Raw genomic sequence first — 6000 nt, 5'->3', positions numbered from 1 at the left:
GAGGATTCTCTAAAGGTAAACATGCAGGTTGAGTCTGTGATTAAGAAAGCGAATGCAATGTTGTCTCTTATCTCAAGAGGGTTGGAATATAAAAGCAGAGATGTACTACTAAGACTTTATAAAGCTCTGGTTAGGCCCCATTTGGAGTACTGTGTCCAGTTTTGGTCCCCACACCTCAGGAAGGACATACTGGCACTGGAACGTGTCCAGCGGAGATTCACACGGATGATCCCTGGAATGACAGGTCTAGCATATGAGGAACGGCTGAGGATACTGGGATTGTATTCGTTGGAGTTTAGAAGATTAAGGGGAGATCTAATAGAGATGTACAAAATAATACATGGCTTTGAAAAGGTGGATGCTAGAAAATTGTTTCTGTTAGGCGAGGAAACTAGGACCCGTGGACACAGCCTTAGATTAGAGGGGGTCATTTCAGAACGGAAATGCGGAGACATTTCTTCAGCCAGAGAGTGGTGGGCCTGTGGAATTCATTGCCACGGAGTGCAGTGGAAGCCGGGACGCTAAATGTCTTCAAGGCCGAGATTGATAGGTTCTTGTTGTCTAGAGGAATTAAGGGCTACGGGGAGAACGCTGGCAAGTGGAGCTGAAATGCGCATCAGCCATGATTGAATGGCGGAGTGGACTCGATGGGCCGAATGGCCTTACTTCCACTCCTATGTCTTATGGTCTTATGGTTTCATTTTCTCTTTCGTGTTTAAGGAGATAGTGTTTTTCTTCACACCGAGTAGTTTGACCAGTCACATTGCATCTGGAACAGACACTTTACATTTCCTTTAAAATACGAAAACATTAGAATCTACGCTACAGCCTTCAAATATTTTTGAGGGGCTCTGGTGTGGCCCATCACACTAGAATCCTTCCCTTCCTGAGTAATAGGCTGGAGGCACTGAATGGGCTGTCCCTGTTCTTCTTCAATAGTGTCAATGGGCTGAATGGCTTCCTCATATTCCTGTGAATCCAGCGCGAGGTGCTGAATGAATTCTTATTTAACTGTGGCAATGTGCAGTGTCAGGAAGTGCTGTCACATGAATGTTATGGACACTTTAACAGCACAAGCCTCAATGGAGTCTGGATTCTGCTACACATGGACAAAGACCAGTTCAGGAGGTGACGGGGGACAAAATGTTCTGAACATTGTGGAATCTTCAGCGACCATCCCCACTTCTGATCTTATGGTGTGGAGTGTGGGGGCGGGGAGACATTGATGAAGCAGCTGAAGATGTTTGTGAAGGGGAAGCTACCCTGAGGATCTCCCACAGAGGTGACCCAGGACTGAGATGATGACCATCTTCCTTTGTGCCATGTTTGACCCCAAACACTGGAGAGGTTACTCTGATTCCCACTAAGTCCAGTTTTGTTAAGCTCCTTTATGTCAACAGAAGTTAACCACTGTCTTGATATCGGGGCCAGTCATTTTTACCTGAACCCTTGTCTCAACATCTTTTGTTCACATCAATAGGCCATGTTATAGGAGCAGCAAGTGTTTTCTTCAAACAGGTGGGATTGAATGTCAGGATTTCTCTTCTCAAGGGTGTTCGAGGAGCTAGATGACTGAACGTATTTGAAGAGGAGGTAGATGGAAATTGACCTGTCAGAGAGTTGAGGGCTATGAAGAATTGGATATGAAAGAGGATTTGAGACGAAGAGCAGATCAGTCATGATCTTAGTGAAGGGCAAGGCAGGCTTGTGGAGTGAACAACATGCCCCTGTTTCTGATGTTCTCCCATTCTTGTTATTGGAAAGTTAGTGGGTGTTATTTTCATGAATGTTCTCTTATTGAATGTTGCAGAAAGGGAGACCAGAGGATTTTGTGAGCCATCCCTGAGTGACGTATGGGGGCTGTATTCACACTGAATCTGGGCGTACAACATGACCAACAAATGAAGCACAAGTTGCAGAGAGGGGAAGCTCTGTGAAGAGAGATGAGGGGCCTCTTTCATAACCAGCCTGGGTTTTCCAATTACATTCCCAATTCACTTCAAACCGCGTGGGACAGTACTGAGGGGCTGAATGGTCTCCTGTGTTTCTGTGCAACAGGTCACAGGAGTAAGTAGCCTCCAACTGCACCTGTCTAGAGGTTTGAGGGGCTGAATGAAACACAGGAACATGGGACTGAGGAGCAGGAGTGGGTCATTAGATACTTTGAGCCTTCTCCACCAGGCACTAAAATTGTAGCTGATCAGGTTGTGGTCTCAGCTCCAAATTCCTGTCTGCGTCCAATTGTGCATGACTCACTTCTTTGTCAAATAGTTAACTAACGCAGCTTTCAATCAATGTGAACATAGAGATACGACAACCTCCCACTGAAGAGAATTCCGACTTGAAAGGTCCTTTCAGAATTATTCATCATCCCTCTTATAGAATCAGAGAGTCATGCAGAATGGAAACAGACCCATTAGTCCAACCTGTTCTCTCCGATCAGATATCAAATCTGATTTAGTCCCATTTGCCAGCATTTGGTCAATATTCCTTCTGTGATTGTACCCGCCTTGACCACTTCCTCTGACTGCACTTTCTGTCCACACACCACTCTCCGTGTGAAATATTTACCTTCACGTCCCTTCTAAATCATTCGCCCTCTTCCCTTCAACCTATGCTGTCTTGTTCTGGACTCCCCTATCCTTGGGAGTAGAACATGGCTGTTCAGAATATCCATGCCCCTGATGATTTTATAAACCTCTATCATGTTGCCTCTCAATCTCTGACACTCCACGGGGAAGCACCTCAACGTAATCAGCCTCTCCCAATAGCTCAAACCTCCAGTCCTGGAACATACGGGTAAGTCATTTCTGCAGAAATCCGAGTTGTACGCAGTATTCTTAAAGCGGCCTCACCAACATCCTGTATAGATGCAACATGCCACCACAATTCCTATACTGAATACTCTGACTGATTAAGGCAAATGTGCCAAATGTGTTCAGCACCACTCTGTCTACCTGCGACTCACTGCTACATGTAATCATGTATGTTAAAATCAGAAAGTTAACATGATGGTAGTGCCAGCAGGTAGGAGGACCAGTGATACATTAATCATTATTGAGATTAAATTGTGTTGGAAACATGAGCTTAACATGTCAGGAAGTGAAATCAAATCAATGGGTTCAGGGTGATTAATATACAAAATAACAGATAGCCCGGAGTGAGTTACAGACTGGAATCGAATCGAGGGGTTCGGGTGGTTAATATACAGAATACCAGATACCCCGGAGTGAGTTACAATCTGGAATCTAATCAAGGGGTTCAGGGTGGTTTATATACGAATAACAGATACCCCGGATTGAGTTACAATCTGGAATCTATTCAAGGGGTTCAGGGTGGTTTATATACGAATAACAGATACCCCGGATTGAGTTACAATCTGGAATCTAATCAAGGGGTTCAGGGTGGTTTATATACGAATAACAGATACCCCGGATTGAGTTACAATCTGGAATCTAATCAAGGGGTTCAGGGTGGTTTATATACGAATAACAGATACCCCGGATTGAGTTACAATCTGGAATCTAATCGAGGGATTCAGGGTGGTTTATATAGAGAATAACAGGTAGCCCGCAGTGAGTTACAGCCTGGAATCTAATTGCAGGGTTCAGGGTGGTTTATATACAGAATAACAGATAGCCCAGAGTGAGTTACAGCCTGGAATCCAATTGAGGGGTTCAGGGTTGTTTATAAACAGAATAACAGGTAGCCTGGAATGTGTTTCAGGTTGGAACCTAATCGAGTGGTTTAGGATGGTTTATGTACAGAATAACAGATGCCATGGAGTCAGTTACAGTCTGGAATCTAATCGAGGAGTTCAGGGTGGTTTATATACGGAATAACAGATAGCCTGGAGTGTGTTCCAGATTGGAAACTAATCGAGGGATTTAGGATGGTTTATGTACAGAATAACAGATACCCTGGATTTAGTTACAGCCTGGAATCTAATCGAGGAGTTCAGGGAGTTTTAGATACAGAATAACAGATAGCCCGGAGTGAGTTACAGCCTGGAATCTAATCGAGGGATATGTTAACCTTTTTATGTGAAATAACTTGTAACTGGGAGTGAGTCACAAAGTGTACTATTGGCCAAGTGGTTTCAAATCTTGACTCAAATAAACATAATGCAGTCACAAACTACACAACTTTACTGACTCCCAATTTTCCTTGTTTGAGGACTATCCTCCTCTGTTTTCCCCTTTCACTGAAAGTATTAATATACCTTTTATACTGCACTGACATTCTGGTTATAGTGCTACCTATCACTCACTGTCTCATTGATATTCAATCCCGTTGAAAGATACTTAAACCAACAGAGACACAAAGTTCCAGAAACGCTTTGTTCAATTGAAGGTGCATTATTTTCTTTTATTTGTAGATAACACAAATTTGAACCCACAGAAGTTCAGTGTGGAATTTGAGAAACCCTTCAATTTGGGATGAGGCCTAGCCAGGCAGGATTCTGATCCAACGCTGCAAATCTACAATTCAGTGGCTGAGCTCTATCAGGTTTTGTATAGTATGTCTCTCTCATATATTAGGAGCTTGGAAAGTAAGGCAGACTTTACTGGAATGTCACATTGTCTCTCCGCATTCACTGTAAACAGGTTCTGGGATTTGCATTTTAATCACCTTCAAAGAGCTGTCTCCATTTCCTATCTCTGCTAGCATCAATGAATGGAAATGGCTTTTGACACATTGCCCCCTCTCCCTTGCTGAAAGTATTCCTGACACAAATCGGTCAGGCAAACATTTTAGATTTGTCCACAGCCACCATTTTATATCAGTAAAACTGCACGACTACTGTGTACAGTTCTGATCTCCAAATTTGAGGAAAGACTTTCTGGCTATTGAGGGGTTCACGAGGTGAATTCCTGGGATGGTGGGATTACCTTATACTGAAAGACTGCAGCGACTGGGCTTGTATACCCTTGAGTTTAGAAGACTGAGAGGGGATCGGATTGAGACGTATAAGATAATGAAAGGATTGGACACTCTTGCAGCAGGAAACATGTTTCCGCTGATGGGTGAGTGCCGAACCAGAGGACACAGCTTAAAAATACGGGGTAGACCATTTAGGACAGAGATGAGGAGAAACTTCTTCACCCAGAGAGTGGTGGCTGTGCGGAATGCTCTGCCCCAGAGGGCAGTGGAAGCCCAGTCTTTGGATTCATTTAAGAAAGAGTTGGATAGAGCTCTCAAAGATAGTGGAATCAAGTGTTATGGAGATAAGGTAGGAACAGGATACTGATTAGGAATGATCAGCCATGATCATATTGAATAGCGGTGCAGACTCTAAGGGCTGAATGGCCTACTCTTGCACCTATTGTCTTTGTCTATTGTCTATTGAGTGTGTATAAATTAGACTGGCAACATCAATGCAGTTTGAAAATATATAAAACATTGAACACGCACACAGAATCACACACAAACAGACATACACAGACACACAGAATCACACACACAGAGATACAGACACCTTCCAGGAGCTTTCTCCATTTCCTATCTTACAAGAGAATTCATGTTATGAATGTGCATTCATGCAGGACAGTAAACAGCTTTTGAGACTTTCCCCATTGTGACAGAAATTCAGTCCCAATCTGAAACTTGGAGATATGTAACAGGACAGAAATGAACCAGCAGCTTTCTGTGTTCCTGCTCCCAATGTAACATTTGACCATTTAGTTTATCTTGTCTTCGGCCTAACATCCAACAAGGATCACTACACAGATCCAATAACAGATCCTCAGGAGTGAGTTCCAGACTGGAATCTAATTGAGGGGTTTCGGGTTTACATACAGCAGAAGAGATACCCAGGAGTGAGTTACAGACTGGGATCTAATCGAGGGGTTCAAGGTGGTTTACATACAGAACAACGGATAACAAGGAATGAGTCACAAAATCACGGAGTCATACAGTCATAGAGATGTACAGCATGGAAACAGACCCTTTGGTCCAACCCGACCATGCCGACCAGATATCCTAAACTACTCTAGTCTC

This window comes from Chiloscyllium punctatum, unplaced genomic scaffold (genome assembly GCF_047496795.1).
Source record: "Chiloscyllium punctatum isolate Juve2018m unplaced genomic scaffold, sChiPun1.3 scaffold_388, whole genome shotgun sequence".
NCBI lineage: Eukaryota > Metazoa > Chordata > Chondrichthyes > Orectolobiformes > Hemiscylliidae > Chiloscyllium > Chiloscyllium punctatum.
Note: the sequence above shows the minus strand (reverse complement) of the source record.